At 33.2% G+C, this 23,408-nt stretch overlaps 2 pseudogenes; one reads left to right on the top strand and one right to left on the bottom strand.

Annotated features, from left to right (window-relative positions):
- The first annotated feature begins 1,271 nt into the window (after positions 1-1,271).
- Positions 1,272-7,813, top strand: LOC115991194 (annotated as a pseudogene).
- A 697-nt stretch (positions 7,814-8,510) lies between these two features.
- LOC115993058 lies at positions 8,511-15,818 on the bottom strand (annotated as a pseudogene).
- Between the last annotated feature and the right edge of the window lie 7,590 nt (positions 15,819-23,408).

Genomic DNA, 23,408 nt, shown 5'->3' with positions numbered 1-23,408 from the left:
TTAGTGCAAGATAATGCAAGCTTCGGTGTTCTTACACAAATTCGTCATAAAAACCTCACGATAGTCAATAAAGATTGCAACCTATATAGAAAGGTTTAGATTTTAAAAGACTTCCACCCAGTAGAAAATCCTAAAAATAACAACTTTCCTGGCTAGCTGGTGCTGAGTTTCAAAGATACTGAGGCCGCAATTTTATATGCCCATGGCGGCGCCATGTACAGTTCAGGGGTTCAAAACAACCACCTGAGCTAGCCATTTATATATATAATATTTTATTTTATTTGAACTTAAAAAATTTTTTTGAACATCTTGTCTCTAAAATTTTTTTAAAACCACTTGAAATGAGTTTAAATATGATCATTTTAACAATATTTTGGTCTTTTTAAAAAAAAAAAAAAAAAAAAAAAAAAGGTCCAACAACAAACCAATTTTATCTAAAATTTGGGGAGGGGGTGACTTAGATCTTAACAAATTTGAAATAAACTAATGGAAAATTCATAGTTTACATTGTAATATCAATATAAGATTTACATTGTTTTAAAACAAATGTGTACAATATTGTATATTTTTTGCTAATGTGTACAGTATAATTATTTATAATATAAACTTTACATTGATTCTAAACAAACCTGTACAATATAATTTTCTACAATGTAAATCTTACATTGATAGTTCAGTATAAACATATAGTTCACCTAAACTAATAGATAAAAGTATTTTAAGCAGTAATAATAAAATTAGCTTAGCAAAAAAATTAATATGCTTGTTGTATTAAGAAAAAAATGTCAAATGAACTTATACTTTATTTTTTTTAATTCTATTGCTAGTGCATACAATAGACAAATTTATAATAAGGAAACAATGTTGACTGCAAGATAAATTTATTACCCAAAATGCATCTTCTTATCGACTCCTCTAAAAAAAATCCTAAAGCTACCACTAACTCTAACATAGCAAACTATAAATAGTAAATAAAGAAAATGGTGTAACAAACTATAAGTGGTAAAAAAAAGAAAATAACCTGTCTATGTAAAAATGACAAACAAGAGAGAGAGAGAGAGAGAGAGAGAGAGAGAGAGAGAGAGAGAGAGAGAGAGAGAGAGAGAGAGAGAGAGAGAGAGAGAGAGAGAGAGAGAGAGAGAGAGGGTGTGACAAATGTTGTGATTTTAATATAACCCGTTAGGTATAGGAATCAGGTATTATTAAAATATTACTCGACCGTCCGTCGTCTTACCTGACATGATTATTACATTTCCCGTAACCATTGACGGATGGAAGCAAAGTCAATTTCTATGTCAACTCTCGCCAAAACTTCATTCACGCCAGTTTTCTTAGCCGTGTGGGACGTGCAATCCAATAATCTATATAACGTAGTGCCCATTTGGTTAATTCAAGGCAGTAATCTTATTCTGGGGGCAGGTAATCTTATTCCGTGGGCATGTCACAATAAATAAATAAATAAATAATAAATAAAAAGGTGTTTGGTTCTTGAGTATTAAAGGTGTTTGGTTCTTGAATAAAAAATAAAAAAGGTGTTTTGTAGATGATAAACAATCAATTTCAAATAATTCTTTTAATTCTTGAATATTAAAAGGTGTTTGGTTCACACTTGTGAACCTTAAATATGAAAATGTGGTTTGGTTCACATAAGTTGCACTTAGTGGAAGTGCCTTCTTCTATCTTATTTCTTCTACCTTTTCTTGTTCTAGAACAAGAAAAGGTAGAAGAAAAGAAGTCGAAGAGATCTCTTCGTCTTCTTCTTTTGAACCCCTGGACTGTACATGATCCCACCCCTGTCGGCAGTTTGGTTTTCCTGCACCATATCTCAATCTGTTTCATTCTAGAAGGCTTAATAAAGCAAATAAGAAATGACGCAAGTACTTGAAGGTCAACACGCTAAAAACAAATGTGGATATATGTGAATAGTGAGCTTCGGCTTGAGGTATTAATATGAATTAACACACATGCATTCAGATGCTCTTCTTACGCACTCTCCTGTCCTACAATCTTCATTGGAAAAACGATGAATACTGCTAAATCCTTATTGAAATCAGTATTGCTATTACTTCTCTCCCTTCTTTTCCCAATTTGTGTTTCCCTTGATACCATAACACTGGACCAGCCCATCAAGGATGGTCAAACTCTAGTCTCAAACCAAAAAACCTTTGCACTTGGATTTTTCAGCCCTGGCAATTCCAACCGCCGCTACGTTGGAATTTGGTATTACCAAATTACCGAACAAACCATTGTGTGGGTTGCAAATAGACACAATCCCCTCAATGATAGCTCGGGAATCCTATCCATCAACAGTCACGGAAACCTTGTCCTCCACACCCAAAATCAAACCCTTCCTATTTGGTCCACGAATATTGCTTCAGTCTCATCAACAAACTATTCTATCTCTATGGTTCAGCTCTTAGATGTCGGAAATCTTGTTTTGGTTCAACAACATAGCCAAAGGGTCTTATGGCAAAGCTTTGATTATCCCACCAATACTATTCTTCCTTTTATGAAAGTTGGGCTGGATCGGCAAACTGGGTTAAGCCGATACTTAACATCTTGAAAGTCCCAAGATGACCCGAAAATAGGTAAGTACTCATTTAAACTCGATCCAATAGGGTACCCCCAATTGTTGTTATACAAGGGTCGGACTCCATTGTGGCGGGGCGGAACTTGGAGCAACCAAGGATTGGCCGGTGTACCAGAAATGAAATCAAAATTATATATTTCCCTCATGAATGTTAGTTTTGTGAATAATCAAGATGAAATCACCATTATGTATGGTATAATTGAGCCCAATGATTACTCTAAAATTATATTTGTCTTAGGTGAATCAGGTACATTTGGGATGTACATTTGGGACAATGGTAAATGGGTCAAGTTATGTTACCCAATAGAGTCATGCGATATATATTTAAAGTGTGGTCCAAATAGTTACTGTGACCCATACAATGGGGATGAGTTCGATTGCGTGTGCTTACCCGGGTTCGAACCCAAGTCACCTCTTGATTGGCGCATTAGAGATGGGTCAAGTGGGTGTGTAAGGAACCAAGGGGTGTCCACATGTAAGAGTGGAGAAGGGTTCGTCAAGTTGGCAAGTGTGAAGGTGCCTGATACTTCAATAGCACATGTAGACATGAGTTTAAGTTTGAAAGAGTGTGAGCAGGAATGCTTAAGGAATTGTTCTTGTACAGCTTACATAAGGGCAGATGAGAGTGAGGAAGGGATTGGATGCTTGACATGGCATGGGGACTTGGTCGACATAAGAACATTTTCTAATGAAGGACAAGATTTATACATACGCGTGGATTCGGTTGTACTAGGTAATACTTTAAGTAATACTTGCCAATGTCTTTTTAATTATTTCTACCACATTAATTGCTTGTGTGCTTAGGTTAATTATAGTAAAAAGGTACTATAGACATGTAACCAAAAAAAATTGATAGAAGAAAATGGTAGGCTGCTTAGGTGAAATCACAATAATTGCACATTTGGTACACTGAATGAGGATTAGGAAAAAAAAGTAATAGTAATCTTTATTACTAGGAATAAAACTTGGTTAAGTTGTATTTTAGGAAACAACTTACTTATACAATTATATTTCATAATAAATAATATTTTTTAAATTGAGAGAGAAATTAGTTATTTTTTGATATTTTTATTTTCATAATTAGTAGGTATATATGGAAAGTTTGTTTATTTGAAAATATATTAATTTTAAAAATTATTATACCTAGTAAAGAATAACTATTCCAACTATTTTAGAGGAGAATACTTATTTCTCATTTTAAAAAATAGGCATTCACAAAGAATGACAATTCCTTGTATTAAAAAGGAGTCCAAATCTTCTATTCCACTCCTCCTGCTCCACTATATATATACTCTACAAATAAAAACATGCCACGTGTCCATCTACTTTATTAAATACTAAATTTATGCATTCTATTATTTCAATTACCTAAATAGGATGGGTTATTTATTTATTTATTTTAGGAAATTGTAATAATAGAAGGCATAAATTTAGCATTTAATAAAATAGATGGACACGTGATATGTTTTTATTTGTGGAGTATATAGTGAAGCAGGAAGAGTGGAATAGAAGATTTGGATTCATTAAAAGATAACCAAACTACTGAATAGCTAAACTATTGGAATAACTATTACATAACAGTTCTTATTACATTCTACCAAACATACCATTTCTTATTCTAACATGATATAATAGCTGTCTCACATTTCCTATAACTTTCTAATATTTAGCAGAATCCAGATTTTATGCATGTTGCAAAGAATTTAACATAGTTTTGTTAAACCGTCCAAAAACAATATCAAAATATTTCTATCTTCTCTGTCTTAAATTTTTTCAAACTCTTAAGAAACGATTTGACAAGTTGAAATTGTTTACATTTTGTAAATTCCTAGCATCGTAAGAATTTCTGCAGTTATATTCATTACTTTTGTCCCGTTGCTATATATGTAACACTTGTTCCATCTGAGGTTGATGTTTTGAAAACCGGTTTGCGCTTCTTTTTTTTTCCACGAGTGAATTTTGACCTCAATTAGGGAATCACACATTCTCCTTAAGCACATAGTTTCCTCCTTAGTCCTTACTCTTGTTTCCCTATAAAATTGCTTCAATACTAACCATTTATGTTCAATTACCTTCTCAAATTTATGAGGTCACTATGAATAATATATATATATCTATATTTTTTTTTTTTTTCTACCTTAGCTCAATATGCCAAGAAAAATGGTCTTGCTCGAAAAACAAGGATGTTGGCAATTCTGGGAGTTCCTGTTGCAGTAATGGTTCTTTTTGTGGTCTCCATTGTGTATTGGTTGGTAATGAAGAAGAAAAGAGGTAAGCAAGTCTTTCCTCAGTCTTTTGTTTGAATTGAAGTAGTTTCTCTTCACTTATTTTTTATCGCTAAGTCTAGTGAAAAAAAATGTTAGTAAGGTGACTCAAGAGTGCATTTGGCTTTTACTTATTTTTGGTAGATTATCTACATAGTATTTATTAAAAGATATAGGCTTTGGTAAATTTAAAATTAAAGGGTAACAAAAAATTAAAAACTACCTTATTTCTAAAATAAAAAAATAATTAAAAAAATTTAAAAAAAAAACCTACAAATGTATGAAAAGTTATAAAAGAATGGAATAACATGAAATAGAATATGATTTTTTTTTTTCCTAGTGCTTTTAGGAGTTTATAGAAGAATGAATGGAAAGTAAAGAATTATAAAACTTTATTAATATACTATTTAACTTTTATTTTTCCTTTATCAAAGATAGGGATGAAAGCAATATTTACCTCCATTTCATCAAAGGAATGAGGTTTATTAGAAAATAAACATTCCTCCTCACTTATCAAAGGAATGAGAAGGAATGTTCATTCACATGGGAGACATTAAAGAGAGAGAGAGAGAGAGAGAGAGAGATAAAAGAAAAAAGAATAAAAAAAAATCCTCAACTTAGACGATTTTCAAATTTGTAGAAGTTAAGGAAAATGTATTCCTAAAATCTTCTACAAAATAGAGTTAACAAACAGGACAAAGAAACTATAAAATGCATTTAATATAGAGATGAAAAGGGCTTTCTTTTCTTTTCTTTTTTTTTTATTTTTATTTTTTCCTTTTTTTTTTTGGTACTTTCGAATGAGTGATTTTCATTGCATAGATGGTATATTGAAGCAAGCCAGACAATTTCGTAAATGCTTGTCCTTTAATTTCTTGCCTCTCAGCCTATCTATATCCCAATGCATTGGCTCCTTCCATTTGCACATTCTCTTATCAATCAAATATGAACATATTAACTAATTATTTGTTAGTTGTTTTATAACAGGGAAGAGGCAAAGCACAGATTCATATGAATCTAGTGCCTGTCGTGTACCAAGCTTAGAAGACTCTACAAGTAGAAGGAACCATGATGGAACTGGAAGAGATTCAAATTTGCCAGTATTTGATCTAAAAAACATTATTGCAGCCACAAATAATTTCTCTGTTGCTAACCTACTTGGTAAAGGTGGCTTTGGCTCAGTTTATAAGGTATTCTCCTTATACAAGTGGCTATGGCAACACCCAAAAAAATAGCTTAATCTTAGTTCATGTGTGTTAATGCATCGGAAAATCCATCATGAATGTTTAGTTGCATTAATGATTTTACTTGTACGACTTCATTAGGTGAAATTAGGTTTGCCAAATAATTAACTGAATTGAATTTCTGTCAACAATTGTGTACAATGATAAAATGACCTATGGATTTTTATTTCAGGGTTTGCTAAAAAATGGAATGGAAATAGCTGTGAAAAAACTATCAAAAAACTCAAGACAAGGAATAGAACAGTTCAAAAATGAAGTTGTGCTAATTGCTAAACTCCATCACAGGAACTTGGTGAGAATTTTAGGTTGTTGTGCTCAAGGAGAAGAGAAGATGTTAATTTATGAGTATTTGCCAAACAATAGTTTGGACTCTTATATTTTTGGTACGTATTCTTTTCACATAAACTTCAAGCATCATGATTCAGGACCACGAAAATGGTCCTCCAAATTCAAACATCTTAATTCCTAGCATTGAGATTTTATATGTAATCACAAATGCTGACTAATCTAAGTTCAAATATCTTCATTCAGATGAAACAAAAAGGTCATGGTTAGATTGGGGAAAAAGAATTGAGATTATTTATGGAATTGCTCGAGGGATCTTATATCTTCATCAAGACTCAAGATTAAGAATTATCCATAGAGATTTAAAGGCTAGCAATGTTTTACTTGACATTGCATTGAATCCAAAAATTTCAGATTTTGGTATGGCTAGAATCTTTAGTGGGGACCAAATTGAAGCCAATACAAATTGTGTTGTTGGAACATTGTAAGTGGGCTAAAGAAAAAAATATATATGTTTATAGTTTTCAACTGATTACTATACTAACATTATTATATCTGATAGGAGTACAAATTGCTACCCCTATTTGCAAAAATGACTGACTTCTTTCAAATAATTTTTCATTTTATTTTTTTGATAACTTAATAGTTGGGAGAGAGGAGATTTGAACTTGGATCACTCCTTTGAAAAAATCAAGAGGTTTTCCAATTAAATTACCAGGCTCTTGAAAAATTACTTTTATCTTTTATTAGTTCAAATGTTATGTGTAATGTTATTGAACAAAGGATTTTCTTGAATAATTTTTGTTTAATCATGAACTATGCTCAATAGTTTTCTTTAATTTTTGTTTAATAATATGCAATGCTCAATAGTTTTCTTTTCATTATATTACAACAGGGGTTATATGTCACCCAAGTATGCAATACAAGGATTATTTTCAATAAAATTCGATGTATTTAGTTTTGGGGTGTTGCTATTGGAGATCATTACTAGCAAAAGAAACACCAACTATAATCATAATGGTCCCTCCTCAAATTTGATTGGACATGTAAGTACATGTGGAAATAACGATATGCAATAATAGCCCTGTTTCATTGTATTTAGCCTAATATGAATGTGTTGTTAATAGATTTGGGACCAATGGAAAGAAGGCAAAGCCATGGAAATAGTCGATCCATTACTAGGTGAGACATACCCTGCTAATGAAGTATTGAGATGCATTCAAATTGGGCTTCTGTGCGTGCAAGATCATGCAACAAATCGACCAGCCATGTCGGCAGTTGTTTTCATGTTGAGTAGTGACACACCCCTTCCTTCACCAAAGCAACCTGCATTCATTTTCAAGAGTACCTGCAATACTAAAGGCCAAACAACTATTGAAGGAGCTAATTCTATAAATGAAATAACAATTACTAAAATAGATGGTCGCTAAAGCTAAAGCTAAAGCCCCATACTATTTGGAGCAATGTACTAATATGCCATCGCATCATAAGATTGACTTCCTCTAAATCTACTTTACATTCTACACTGTTATTTTATTACAGAAACCTAATATGTATAATGTAAATTATGACAAAAAAGAAGATAATATATGATGATACAACATGAAATGATATTATCTAGAACTTATGATGAAATCTACTACTATCTCCTTAAACAGAAAAAAAAAAAAACAAAAAAAAACAAATTGATAGTTACAATTGGTGAGAGAATGATTTAAACCCTGAATGTCTTGAAAACATCAAGAGTTGCTAACTAGTTTAGCTTTAACAACAAGGCTCTTGGCCACTACCATCTCCTTAAACTACTTAATTTCCTATCAAGTGCTTTCTAAAAATTAATACACCAAGAGTTAAATTTTGTGTGGACAACTTCATCTGTATTCCAAATAAGATGTCCAAATTGAGTAACCTGAATTTAAACACCTACAGGAATATATTTTTACCTGTATCAACTAAAAACTTGATGAATGACTTAGTCAATTTCCTAACATTTATGATTTTTCTCTAGTGCCATCACTTCTTATATCTTAGAAAAGTGCTTTTTAACTAGTTAGAACTTAGTAAAAAGTGAACCAAACGAAATTCTTGTCAATGATAAACTGAAAATAATAAACTTAAATTCTTCCTGAACACAAATTGGCTACTTGTGACTTGTTTTTATGCGAACTTTTCCGGTATTCAATTTTTTAATGTTAACAAATAGTCACCTTCAATCCATGGAAAGCTCAAGCAATTAAGTCTTCCCGGTAATAAGTAGGGTGATAAGTAACATGATACCATGCTGAGGCCATCTGCTGACGTTCATGCGGTTTGGAACTCATTTCAAACCATTCTTTGGTTTCATTTTGCAGCCTCTTCATTGAGAGCAAAATCCGATCCCTAAAATCACCATATCTCCTGTTATCACAAAGCAAATATGCAGCACGTTTCCGCAGATTACCTGTTAGCATTTCATCCTCAGTCTCAGCTTCATAATATTTCATTAAGCTAGTCATTTTCTCTATATATTGGTCTTTGTGATTTTCTGCAATTTCAAGGAAGGCCTCAAAACCATCCACTTCAAGATCATTATCGTAAGTTTCTTTAGAAAACTTCTCCAACTGGACCAAGTTTGGCCTTTCTTGCACGGTTGATTCAACAGTGGCACGGTAGAGCTTGCCCAATACATTGTTGGAGGTATACATGGGTTTGTCTACCCTCTCCATGAAATCTGGAAACTCCTTTGGTTTCCAAACCCTGGGCATTTCAGCTGGTGCACCAGTCTTTGCAAAGTCGACGGCCATTGAGTGAAGGTTTGCCAACTCTAGACATTTTTTACTTAGGGCATTATCTGGCTCACGGTCAGCATGAACCAAATGTGCAGTTGAGATGGCACCCAAAGTATCATTGATCATGTAATCAACAAAAAAACTTTTGGATTTCCTGCAAGTTCACCCAGACTAATGAGAAGAGCAAATAATAAATAACAAAAATATACTGGAACTTCTATTTCAACTCTATAGGGTAAAACTAAGTTTAGAAAATATACCTCTAATGTCACATCATGATCCATTATACGAGGTCTTCTCCCTGTGTAGTCCATTGGGGCCTCAGTTTGATGGGGGATGAGATCTTTATCCCAGCTAATGAAGTACAGGTCTCCATCAAGATCACCACCAGAGCATTCATTTGGATGTGGTCTGTGGACACAAATTCTTGATAAAATTATTATCTGTTTTAAGAACTAACCATTCCTTCATGCCCTGTTATGTGTTGTTATAATAATACATGGCTCAAGACATTGTTGTAGGAAATGACTGCCCAGTGCAGGTAAGTGACTAAAAAGAATGAGAGGTTAAATGCAGGCAGGTGTTTAGACAGAATGAAATGAAAATTTTCTTTTCCTGGTAATGGAAAGTGGGTTTCATAAGTAGTTGCAAATCAAGATGCTAAGTAAAACTGCTCCTGTGAGAGGCAAGAGATTGTCACAATCACTAATGAAATGAAAATTTCCTTTTCCTTGCAAGGGAAAGTGGGTTTCAAGAGTAGTTGCTAACCAGGATACCAGGTAAATTGCCCCTGTGAGAAAGGCATTAGATTGTCGCAATCACTAATGACATCAAATGTAAATGCATCGCCTAGGAAAACAAGAAGGATGTAGTAAAAATGGTAGTAAACTCCGCTCAACCCAGCAAAGCCTTCCAGCAAATAACTTTGTTTGATAAAAATAATAAACAAAGAAGAACTCCACGAGGAAAGGAATACAGAGTTCCCAATAAAACCAAGTGAATATTAACATATCCATAATATGAAATTAACTAACTTCACTACACAGGGACATGCCCAAGTTTAAACTCTACAGTTCATATGCCAGAACTATCTGTCACCCTGATCCTTGTGATATATAACAATCTGAGGACCTAAATACTTTAGGAAGGTAAACTGAAATGGTCAAAGTAGGAAGATGAGTTTTTCATGATCTTGTCAAATCGTTGTGGTAAAATAAATGTTGAGCAACGCAATGGTTCTAATAATTGCACTTCACTAACATACCATATCTGGTGCAGCCATAATAATTGCCGACTCTAATCCAAAAATGTAAATTAAAAACAATTAATCTAGAGATGTGATGGATACCGTTGTCCATTCTGAGGGAAGATAAGGCAATCCACCAGACCCTTCTCCTCTAATTCCACTTCATAGATAGCCTCAAGAACTCTAATATCTCCTGGGTGAAGACAAGGGTTTTTGGTCACAACAACCTTCCCTACTATTATACATGTTGTCTCATCCACCTTCCGGAAGAAACTCTGATCCCCAGATTGCAGTTCTGCTTTTGACATGGTAATGCGGACATACAGTTGGCCATAATTTAAAATACTGGTTTCGTCCAAGCAACCAACCAGGATCCGACCCTTTGGGACAAATATTCGACGTCTACTTTTCAAATCAGACAAGAGGTTATCATAATGTGCTTGAAGCATCATTGAGAGATAAGGTTCCTGATTTGGCTCATAACCCTGAAGCAGCATTTTTACCAGAATGTTTCTAGAATCTGATCCATTCAATATCTCTCAGACCTTTAAAGATGCATCTCTATTGGTCAACATTTTTCCCAGCAGACAGTTGTTCCTTTTGCATTGCCTCAAATACTTCGTCCTTTACTCCCAAGGTAGATAACAGGGTGATAATCTCTCGATTCAAATAGCAAGGCATGGAATCACTCCATTTAGTGACATTAAGCATCCTGTTTTGTGATTCAAATTTTTCCATACTTTTAGGCAGAGATAGCTTCCGGTAGGAATTACGGTCAACAGCAACAAACCTTTATATCCACCATATAGAATTTGAAACGCTGAAGGGGTTCGATTTAATCCACACTTCTGAGCAACTACCCAACCAAAAGACTCAGAAATTTTTCCAATGCCATCTGAGAAGCAGTAGTCAATATCGTCAGAGATCACTTTGATATCAGGAATAATCTCTACATCTTGCCCATGGACCTCAAGAGTTTGCTTAGAGGAACTGAACAACTGACCCATCCTTGCTGCACATTTAGATACACTGCGAATCTTGTTGAAACACCCCATCCATTCTCTGACATCTTCTGCTTTTACTTTGTCATTAGAAGCAAACATCCAAACAGAATTTGATCGCAGTTGACTAGCCGAAAAAGCTAAACACTGAAATCTTTTAGCTCCAATCACAATCCCATCTCGAAGAACAGACAATATGCGATGATATATTCCAGTTCTAAAAGGTTTGGCAAAAACATCTCGCTGGATACTTGTGGAAATGGCATTTGCAGGAAGCTTACTCCAATCCTCCTCAACAAAAGTAACTCTCATAAAGTCTGAAGTATATGATGCAAAATGCTTCACCACATAATTAGAAGTTTCAAGCTCAGGACCCAAGCAATAAATCTTTGACGGAGTGATTAGGGCCCTATGACAATTCATTACATTTTGATCTTTTAACCTATTAAAGGAAGAGGGGGGAACACTCTTACGGTTCCTTTCTAGGACACGTAATTGAGTCTTTACAAATGAGTCAGGCTCATAACAAGTGGAACTTAGCTTGTGCATCTTCTGAAGAACCATAAGAGCAGTTTCAACATCTTTCTTGCCAAGTACCTCAATCAGATCAGTACCTGCACCAAGGCTAATTTTCTGGGTATGGAGAAGGGAATTGATTTGGAAAAGGATCTCATATGCTAAGTTAGAGGCAGGATTGCATTTCACAAGTGGAACTGTCTCAGATGTTGAAAAGAATTCCTCTCCATCCTCTAAGATTAGATCATTCACATCTTCTCTATAACGGGGGAAACTTGTAAAAATATCTGAAGCCAGTAATCCTTCAATTTGCCAACAAAATGAAGTTGACTGTCCAATTGACTTGATAGTAGAAAAGTCTATTGTTCGAACCCAACGAAAGTCAAAATCTTCCTTGCAGAAATTGTACTGATCAGCACTAAATTTTGAATCTATATCAGGTCCAGAAATTTTCTGATAGATCTTTGGTCCATACTTGAGCTGAGAGAGAAGATTAGTACACTTTGAGTCAAAGTATTCTAAAGCCAGAAACCAATCAACAAGAGAAAGTAACGTCAGAAAAGAGATAAAGTTATTGAAAAATGATAATTTCATCCAAGAGTTGTATGCTACAAACGCCCAATCTCCCACTTATTCCCTCTTTAACAACCCCAAGCAAATGATATTACAAAGTTGAGTACAACATACTTCGTTATACAGCTGCCATTGTTCATGCATCATATCAGATACTTCACCAACTTAAAGGCCTAAGAGGGAATTTAATCATTATTAAGAGCATTATGACTTTACTAATTCATATGTGATGCTATCTGCAATAGAGTCAAAACATATTCTATCTATAAAAAGCTCTAAATATTCATTAATAAAAACCTATCCTTGAATCCTAATCAACAAGATAAATTTAGTTAAACTCACTACCGTCTCCACCTCTATGGAACTATAAAGTTAACCTAATAGAGAATCTTGACAATAGGTTGTCAGTTACCGCATTCAGGTAATTTACTGATGCATTCATTATTTAGTAGAATAATAAAGGGGAAAAAAAAATTCCAGAAGTTCCTATCACAAAGGAAAGAAATAACTTCAATTATAACTTCACTTTCAAATAAATATAAATTACAATTTATTAATAAAATTAATTAAAGTCATCTCAAATAAATAAATCTAATTCAACTCTTTGAGGTTGGCTAAACACGTCATTTATTGCCATTCCCCTTTATATGGGGCTGCATCATTAGCTAGTTAATATGCAATCATGTCTTCTCTAGCAACCTTGTTTCATAAATCTTTTGAAACAAAGGTGGCAGGGAATTACCAGAAGGAATAGGCTACATTATTATGCAAAAGTCTACATTTTGCTTAGCACTAAAATGTGACACAAGATTTTGGCAGCAACTGCAATCATCTATATTGGGTTCACATTCAACCGAATCAACCCAATAATCCTTTATTCCATAACATAAATCAACTCTCAATCAATCTCTATTGATCATACATTCTCAATCTAGCAAGGTTAGACAATACATCTTTCAGAAAACTCAATAAAAGGAAAATAATGGAAATTGAAATGAAGGTGTACTTATAGCACCTCTTTCTGATTCACCTACAATGTCCCAAATTAAAAACTTCTTCTCTCCTACATTGCACACCAAGATAGCAGCAAACACAATCAGACAAAGTCAGAACATCAACAAAACCCAAAACAAAAGAAATATCTCAGCATACATATCAGAGACTACCACTCAACAGATTTGAGACAAACCACAATACTTTTATTGAATGCAAGGAGAACATTGACAGATAAATTGGCCCAATTTTTTTTTTTTTGATAAGTAATTGAAAAGGAAAAATGGAAATGTTCCCCATGTAAACAGGAAGTGTAGTAGGGAGGCTACAAACATCATTGAAAGTTACATACAACTAGAAAAAGAGCGACCACTTAAAGCAGCCATCCAATCATACAAAGAATGTACATACAATGATTTTATCTCCAACAACGAACTTTCAACCCTTTTGAATATACGTTGACTGTGTTTTCTCCAGACAGTCCACATAATGAATAATGAAACTGCCACCCCCCCCCCCCCTCCCTCCTCTACAATTCAGCACTATGATGCCTACCAGAACCCGTTTCCAATAAGCTAGCAGACCATAACCCATTTCAGCATAACTCAATGGAGTCCAAACAAACAAAACACCAAAGACCATAGATTATAAGCAAAATCACAATGTAGGAGCAGTTGATCTAAGGACTCCCCACTTCTCTTACACATGCAACACTACTCTACAATGCAAATATATCTATTTGATATGTACACTGCAGATATTTCTCTTCTGAAGATTATTATCCATACTGAGAATCTTCCCACTAATAGTTGTCCATGTGAAAGAAATCTACTCTAATGGGGCCCTTCTCCTCCAAATGCTTTTCCATGGAAAGAAGTGAGGAAATCTGTTATAAAGGACCTTAAAATAGTATTTTACCTCAAAAACACCGCTCTTAGTAGGAAATCAACAGTCATTCTTCTCCATCCCTTTTAACTTTGGAGGAATAAAGAAGGCCCAGGAACAAGCATAACATCTCCAACCCTCAATCCTGGACAAGTCTAGTAAAACATGACATCCCAACACATTATGCAATTATTCAATCTCATATAGTTCTCCATTAAAGCTTCTTTGTCACAAGCAAAAAAAGTGCAGAAAAGCTTCCCTTTTGATCTAATGAACCCCAGGTAGCATTTATCAACAAACAAACAAACCAAAAAAAAAAAAAAAAATCCAAGTATCATTCCAGTGTTATTAGCTCCTATAGACGTTTCAGGAGCCACCATGCTCCATCTCTGCCCAAGAAAATAGAATGAAGATGGAATCTTCCTCTTTTGTAAATTCTCAGGTTAAAAAGAGGCCCCCTTCCTCCATCAAAATCTCAAATCCTTTCAATTCAACTTTAAACAGGCTTTTAACCACCCATGTTTGAGGAAAATCAGCAACTTTGTGAAACTACCGCCTCTCCACCCAAAGATCTCCCAATTTTGCCATTTGACAACGAGGGTGATCCGGTAGAGGACCTAGTAACAATAACATAATTCTATCAAAAATATATATACTATCAGAAACCATTTACCCCTATCTAGCTCAGTAACTAAACCAGAGAATGATAGCATGCATTGTTCCCTATTATCTCATACTTATTCCTATAAAGGATCCAAGAGAGATAATTAAAAAAAATAAATAAATAAATAAAAACTTGTTTCTTCTCCTATTAAAGCTGCAACACATTCATCATAAAATAACAAAGCCATAAAGAAAAAGCTAAGAAAAAAAATACAAAGTAAAAATCAAACCTTTAAGACCAAGGCATCAGCATCCCCATCAGCAAGACTACACCGAACAGTCTCCAAAACATCATGAAACATAATCTCGAGTCTATAACACTCCGAACCTTGCCACACCCAAAACTCGACCCTTTGTCTCTCGGGCATAACCCAGACCCTAACACCCTCCCAAGACTCCAACACACTCATGCAACACTCTCGAACGAAAAAACCCGCGTGCAAAACACAGTTATCGAGTCGGTGCTTGGGTTCCACGGGGCGTACGACGATGTCGTCGTAGGTTGTCTCGGAGAGTCGGAGAGTGTGGGATTCGAAAGTAAGAGGCACAGCCATGGCCTTGAGCTTGGCTTCGAGTGTGGTGAACTGGATCCGACCGAAGCTTCGAGGCTTCTATTGCTTGCGCTCGGTGGAGATTTCGAGGGCGAAGATTGAGTCATTGCCGAGTTGGGATTCGAGGAAGTGACGGAGGTCGAGGACTGTGATTGTTTGTGGAAAGTTTGACACCGAAACTGTGGATTTCTCCGCCGCCACACTCATTGTTTAGTAGTTACTTTGGGAATGAGAGAGAATCGAAGCACTGTGAGTTCAAAGAGAGAGTGATATGCATCAAGAGCAACTGAAGAGGCATAGGCAAAATCATGGGATCGTGCTGGATTGTTTCTCCGAGAGTTAAGGAAGTCAGTCCAGTTAGGAGTGTTGGGAGTCTTTTTCCACTTCTGTTTTTAAGTTCTAGTGGGTCAGTTATTACTTATTAGTGTTTTTTTTTTTTTGAAAACACTTATTAGTTTTTTTTCTTTTTCTTTTCTATACTACTATTTAAGGACCCTCTCTCTTATTTATTTGTATCTCTCTATCTATATATATTAAGAGGATTCAGAAAATTAGTTATTACTTTTTTTTCTGTCAAAAATATCCCTAAATTAATTAACCAACAACTTAAAAATAAGGTTAAAATAGTAGATTAACAAAAATAATAAATTTTTACTTCTACGTTGAAACGTTTTCCTACTTCTAATAAACTCATACTTTTACGTTAATTTAAATTCTCAATTCTACTCTCTAACTTTCTACAAAATATGATCACTTTTTTGTTAGTTTTAATACTCCTCCAATCTACAAAACTCACCTCACGTATTTTTTTTTTTTTTTTTTTTGGTGATTAGAAAAAGTAAAAATCTCAAATTATAATAAATGCAAATTATTAATCTTTATCCAAAAAATAGCGCGCGTGCTCAAAAGCTAGTCTATACTACTATTTAAAGGGTTTCCCCTATTTGGGATCCTCATTTTTTTAGTTCAAAAATACCCCTACACCCTTATGTTTAAATAAATGCTAACTTCATCACACACGCTTCACGCGTACAATGAGGCATTCTTTTTTAGCAAAAAAAAGTATTTTATTTTATATATATATAATTTTTATTTTGAGAATCTTATTAATAAGTGGAGAAAACAATTTGAAAATTAACAGAGAAGTGGTCCTGTTTTTTAGGCAATATTTTAATGGAAGTTAGATTTATATATTTACTAAATTGTCCTTTAATTTTATTTCTACTATCTATACTACTATTTAAGGGGTTTCCCCAGTTTAGATTTCTAATATTTTTTATGTCTAAAATACCTTTATCATACCCACTTACAAGTTTTCAACTAAGGAGGATAAATATGTAAATTAAAATTTTTATACTTTAAGACCCACAAACTCACGTACACTTTGCAATTTCTACCTCACTTTCTATCTCTCATTCTTCTTTAGATTGAAAACATTTAGTTTATCTCTACATCCTCCTTTCTTTTTCTTTAAATTAAAGACATTTATTGTTAGAGGCTCCAACAAATTTTCAGGTTCTATCTTTTTTAAGTTCCTCTTTGTTTTGTTTTTTTTTTTTTTTTTTTTTTTGATTGACTTTCTTTGAGTTCTACTTTTTTTATTATTTTTATTTTTTATGTGTACCACGTTAACTCTTTTTTTTTCCTTTTTTTTTTTAAAACGTAATTTTGAAATGTTAACTCTTTTTTTTTTCGTAATTTTGAAATGTTAACTCTTTTTTTTTCTTTTTCTTTTTTAAATGTAATTTTGACACGTTAATTCCTTTTTTTTTCTTTTTTTAGATCTCCATTACTTATTTATTTAAATAGTTGATGATGTGGTTTTTTATTTTTTTACCAGCATTGTATATGTTTTTGGCATTAAAATTTTTTAGTTTTTTTTTTTTTTTTGCAATCATTGCATATGTTTTTGGCGTTAAATTTTTTTTATTTAGGTATGTAGCAACCTTGAGTTCTACTCTTTTATATATATATATATATATATATAAATATATATATATATATATATGTATCACGTTAACTCCCATTTTCTTTTTCTTTTTTTTTTTAAATGTAATTTTGAAATTTAACTCCCTTTTTTTTCTTTTTAAATGTAATTTTGACACGTTAACTCCCTTTTTTTTTTTTTTTTTTTTAGATCTCCATTAGTTATTTATTTAAATAGTTGATGATGTCGTGATAAGATTTTAAAGAGTCCATGATAGAGTTAAATTCTAAAAAAAATTTATCTTTATTCTGAACAATTTTAATAGGATTTTCAGGAAAAATGGTCTCATCAAAATTTAAATCAAACACAAACTCTAACAAACTTATACTATTATCTTTAATAACACGCACGCTAACTTTGGTTTGTTGATTAAAATTTTTTATTTAGGTATGTAGCAACCTTGAGTTCTACTCTTTTAAAAAAAAAAAAAAATTATATATATGTATCACGTTAACTCCTTTTTTTTTCTTTTTTAAATGTAATTTTGAAATGTTAACTCCTTTTTTTTTTTTTTTTAGATCTCTATTACTTATTTATTAAATAGTTGATGATGTTGTTTCTTTTAAGAAATTTTTTTTTTTTACCATCATTTATATGTTTTTATGTTAAATTTTTTTTTTTTTTTTTTTCAATCATTGTATATGTTTTTGGCGTTAAATTTTTTTTTATTTAGGTATGTAGCAACCTTGAGTTCTATTTTTTTTATATGTATCACGTTAACTCCCTTTTTTTTCTTTTTTCTTTTTTCTTTTTTTTTAAATGTAATTTTTTTTTAAGAAATAATTACAATATGTTGCTAACCCCGCAACTTGAACCCTTTCCCCCTATACCCCAAGCACTTTGCACATAGGGAGGTGCCAAATTATAATAACTACTTTTTTCTTTTTTAAATGTAATTTTGACACATTAACTCCTTTTTTTTTCTTTTTCTTTTTTAGATCTCAATTAGGGGTGTGATGAAAAATTATTTCTCCACACATGATACTCATCACACCCCTAGGTTTTTTTTGTGATTAGAAAATGTAGTAATCCCAAATTATAATAAATGCTCTAAATTAACCCTTATCCAGAAAATAGAAGCGCCTTTGAGCAAGCGCATGAGCGCATGCTCAGAGGCTAGTCTTTATTTAAACATAAGGGTGTAGAGGCATTTTTAAACTAAAAAAATGAGGATCCCAAACAAAAGAAACCCCTTAAATAGTAGTATAGATAATAGAAATAAAACTAAAGGACAATCTAGTAAAAATACAAATCTAACTTCCACTAAAACATTACTTAAAAAATTAGACCACTTTCCTGTTAATTTTCAAATTATTTTCTCCACTTATAAATAAGATTCTCAAAATAAAAATTATATATATATATATATAAAATAAAAATTCTTTTTTTTGCTAAAAAAATGCCTCATTCTACTACTATTTAAGGGGCTTCTCCTGTTTAGACCAGAATTTTTTTTCATTCCAAAATACCCCTACACCCCTAGGTTTAAATAGAGACAAAATTAAAAGATAGTCCTATAAAAATACATATCTAATTTGCACTAAAACATTGCCCACAAAATACCCCTACAACCTATGTTTAAGTAGGGGCAAAACTTAGTAAAAATGTTTTTTTAACTTCCACGCAAAACACTATCTACAAAATAGGACCATACTCCCAGTACACTTACATTGGTTTTCAAACTCAAATTGCTTTTTCTTCAGTTCTCCAATTCTCTCAATTCTGTTTTTTCAAACTCCTTTCACCCACCTCTTTGCTTCAAATTTCACTACAAACAACAAAACAATAGATAGATTTGAGGTAAGCTCTTTCTTAGACCAAATCTCAGCCCTCTCTCTTTGATCTCACTTTTTTTATTTCTACATTTCTCACTTCAATTTCTCTCTCTATTTGGCCATGTTTTGCTTATTGTTACATATATGATTTGTTGAGATGTTACGTAATAATTGATGCAAAATACGAATGATATTTGTGGTGGTCAAGTTAAAAAATATTGCAATAATTATAATAATTTATCAGTTCCATAACTTAAGATAAGAAGAAAAAAAATGGTTTCTTTAGCATTACAGGGGAAAAAAATGATATTACACGTGAAAAAAGTTACTTCATTACTTGACTTGGCGAAGGCGTTGAAGATGAATTTTACTTCTTGATCACTAGGTATGGACTATTCACCTTTTTTTTTTTTTTTTAATAGAGGTAGACACTATTGTAATGCGGACCGGTACATTGCCATGCTTATTGGATAAATCAAATTCAAAACCAAATAAATATTTTTGTCTCTTAGTTCTTATTCAGATAGAGTTCGTCATGATTTAAGTTGAATTTCAAATCCAAATCTACTATGGAAATGTTAATTTCATCCTTAGGAAAAATTATAATGTCATAGTCTCTTAAGACTTAAGATACAGATAATTTTCGCTATTCTGGACTCTTCTAGAATATCATATCGGTGAAGTGTCCTTAGGGCTGGTATCATAAGAATCTATTAACCTCTGAGCACGCGCATGAGATCAGAGGGGGGGCTAAGATTTGATCTAAGCAAGAGCTTACCTCAAATTTATCTGCTGTTGTTGTTATTTGTAGTGAAATCTGAAGCAAAGAGGTGGGTGAAAGGAGTTTGAAAACACAGAATTGAGAGAATTGGAGGCGCGTGCTCAAAAGCTCTTCTATTTTTTGGGTAAGGGTTAATTTAGAACATCCATTATAATTTCGGATCACTACATTTTCCAACAACAAAAAAAGCCTAGGGGTGTGTGATGAGTATCACACTGTTGGAGGCGTGATGTTATCATATCTAGTTTCCATAGGGAGGATGCTGAAGCTATTTGCAAAATTCATTTGAGCCATAGACAAGTATCTAATTTTGTGGTGTGGCTACACAAAAGGAAGGAAGTGTATTCAGTCAGGTCTGAATATTATATAGCAAGAAGGGTGATGCAAAAAGAGGATTGGATAGAAAGTTCAAGGGGTCCTCGTGGTTTGCAGATTTGGAAGAAGTTGTGGAAGCTAATAGTGCCTAATAAGATTAAGGTTTTTGGATGGAGGGCCTGCCATGAAATTCTACCAACTCTTGTCAACCTTGCTTGAAGAAAAATCATATTAGATCCGGTGTGTCATTGCTTCAAATCTCTTCTAGAATCTACTGTTCACGCTATATGGGAGTGTGGTGCTGCTCAAGATGTGTGGGCAGGAAGTTCAATCAATTTGTAGAAGTGTTAAACTAACCAATGTGATATTATTCAGCTATTTGAATTTCTTTTTGACAGGTTATCTGATGCAGATTTTGAGTTGTTTCTTGTTCAATCATGGCTTATATGGAATCAAAGAAACAAGATGGTGCATGGAGGACAGATGATGGATCCAAGGTGGTTGAATAAAAGAGCACTAAACTACCTTGATGAGTACAAAAAATCGCAAGTTCAGCTTGTTGCTATACCAGTCACAACACCTGCTAGAATTTCCTGGCAACCACCACCTCCATCAGTCTATAAGCTAAACTTTGATGCAGCAATCTTTTCTGATTTGAACTGCTTTGGATTTAGGGCAATTATCCGCAATGAAGAGGGTGAGGTGATGGCTTGAATGTCGGTTAAGGGTCCTTTGGTTCATAACAGTGCAGAAGCTGAAGCTTTGGCGTGTAGGAAAGCTGTTGAGTTCTCCATTGAAGCTAGTTTCTCAAGATTGGTAATTGAAGGGGATAATACGTTGGTGATGAATGCAATCTCTATATATTAAAATGATTCAGAAAATTAATTAATACATTTTTTCACTTTTAAAAATTGGCAAGATTTAAGTATAGTACAGTGGTTCGTTTGAATTGAGGGAGAGGAATGGGGAGTAGAGTAGAGTAGAGTAGATTTAGCACAAAATTAGCTTATTTTTAGCCGACTCTACTCTACTCCCCTCCACTCCCCCTCCTTCCTCCCTCCATCCAAACAAGCGTGTTGTTCTTTAGGTTTTTCTCTTAAGATTCTGCCATGTGGATTTTTCTTCATGGGATTGAAATGTATTTTTTAGTTAAGTAGCCACATGACTCAATCTTAAGTGAGGAACCTAAGGAATAATATCTAAAATTTTGTACCTAAATTTTGTCCTTTAAAAATACCCTTAATTTATCGTTATTCTTACAAATAAGAATTGAGGCTAAAACAATAAATAGATAAAAATTAAAAGAAAAAAACCTAGTGGTTATTAACTCTCTACTAAATAGTCAACATTGATCACAAAAAAAATATATATATATATATATATATATATTCTAATTGAAATAAGAATCCTATTCTCTTCGGAAAAAAAATTCTATTTATTTTTTCAAATTGTGATGAATGAAAAATTATAATACTAAATCCAAAAAAAAAGGCCTTATATATGGTGCGCCCAAACCACATGTGATAAGTGTAGTTATTATTAGTTTTAATGATAAACTTGAAATGAATTTTATTCATGAGCTAAGGGGAATGGGACACAAATTTGGGAGCCTCAGAGTCAAATGGGAAAATCCGAAAATATGACGGTTTCGTTTTGAAACCCAACATGACACATGTTGGTGGAGTCTTTTGGCTAAAAATTGCAAAAAACAGAGTTTACTGTTGTTATAGGTACTGTTCAAAGTTATTTGGCAAAATGAGGAGAGAGACTGAATTTCGACAACAGTGTTGCCGAAATTGCAAGAAAAAGTACAATGTGTTAGGGGAGAGAGAAAATTGAATTTCGATAATGAGATTACCGAAATTCTTGTCCTGCCCACACTGCCCGAAATGGAAACCAATTGTGGCAATGACATTGCCGAAAATGGGAGGAAAAAAAAATTGTGGCAACAAAGTTGCCGAAAATTGAGGGAAAAAAATAAAAAAAGATGCTACGTCCAACCATTTTTCACAACAAATTACAAGTGGTTAGTTGTTATTGGTTCAAATTTCAATCTAACACTAAGATTACTTTTTTGCTCCAATAATAATACTCAATAACAACCTCCCACTTAGGATTTGTTGTAAAAATGTTGTGAAAATTTTGTGGATGTATCATTTCTAAAAAAAATTGTGGTGCCAAAATAGAAGGAAAAGAAATGGCAACTTGTTTTTTTTTTTCCCCCCTCTATTTAGGCAATGTCATTGCCACAAAACAATTTGCCACTTTTTTTTCCCCCTTTTCTTTTGGCACCACAATTTTTTTTAGAAATAATACGTCCACAATATTTCCACAACATTTTTATAACAAATCATAAGTGGCAAGTTGTTATTGATTGTTATTATTGGGGCAAAAATGTAATCTTAGTGTTAGGTTTAAATTTGAATCAATAACAACTAACCACCTGTAATTTGTTGTGAAAAATATTGTGGACGTAGCATCTTTTTTTTCCCTCCATTTTCGGCAACTTAGTTGCCACAATTCTTTTCTTTTTTTCTTTTTTTCTTTTTTCTCCCATTTTCAGCAATGTCATTGTCACAATTGGTTTCCATTTCAGGTAGTGCGGGCAGGACAAGAATTTCGGTAATCTCATTACCGAAACTCAATTTTCTCTCTCCCCTGACACATTGTACTTTTTCTTGCAATTTTGGCAACACCATTGCCGAAATTCAGTCTCTCTCCTCATTTTGCCAAATAACTTTGAACAATAACTATAACAACAATAAACTCCGTTTTTTGCAATTTTTAGCTAAAAGACTCCATGTTGGTGGGTTCTTTTTTTTTTTTAATAATTAATTTATTGGTTAGTACAAAACTATCGTACTAATTAAATTTTAGTTTATTTCTCCCTTCTTGGAATAAGGGTACAAAATTATGGTACTAATAATTAAATTTTAATTTATTTCTCCTTTATTAGAATAAGGGGAGAATT

This window comes from Quercus lobata, chromosome 5 (genome assembly GCF_001633185.2).
Source record: "Quercus lobata isolate SW786 chromosome 5, ValleyOak3.0 Primary Assembly, whole genome shotgun sequence".
Lineage (NCBI taxonomy): Eukaryota > Viridiplantae > Streptophyta > Magnoliopsida > Fagales > Fagaceae > Quercus > Quercus lobata.
The sequence above is the reverse complement of the archived record's forward strand: the minus strand, read 5'-3'. Positions and strand labels throughout refer to the sequence as shown.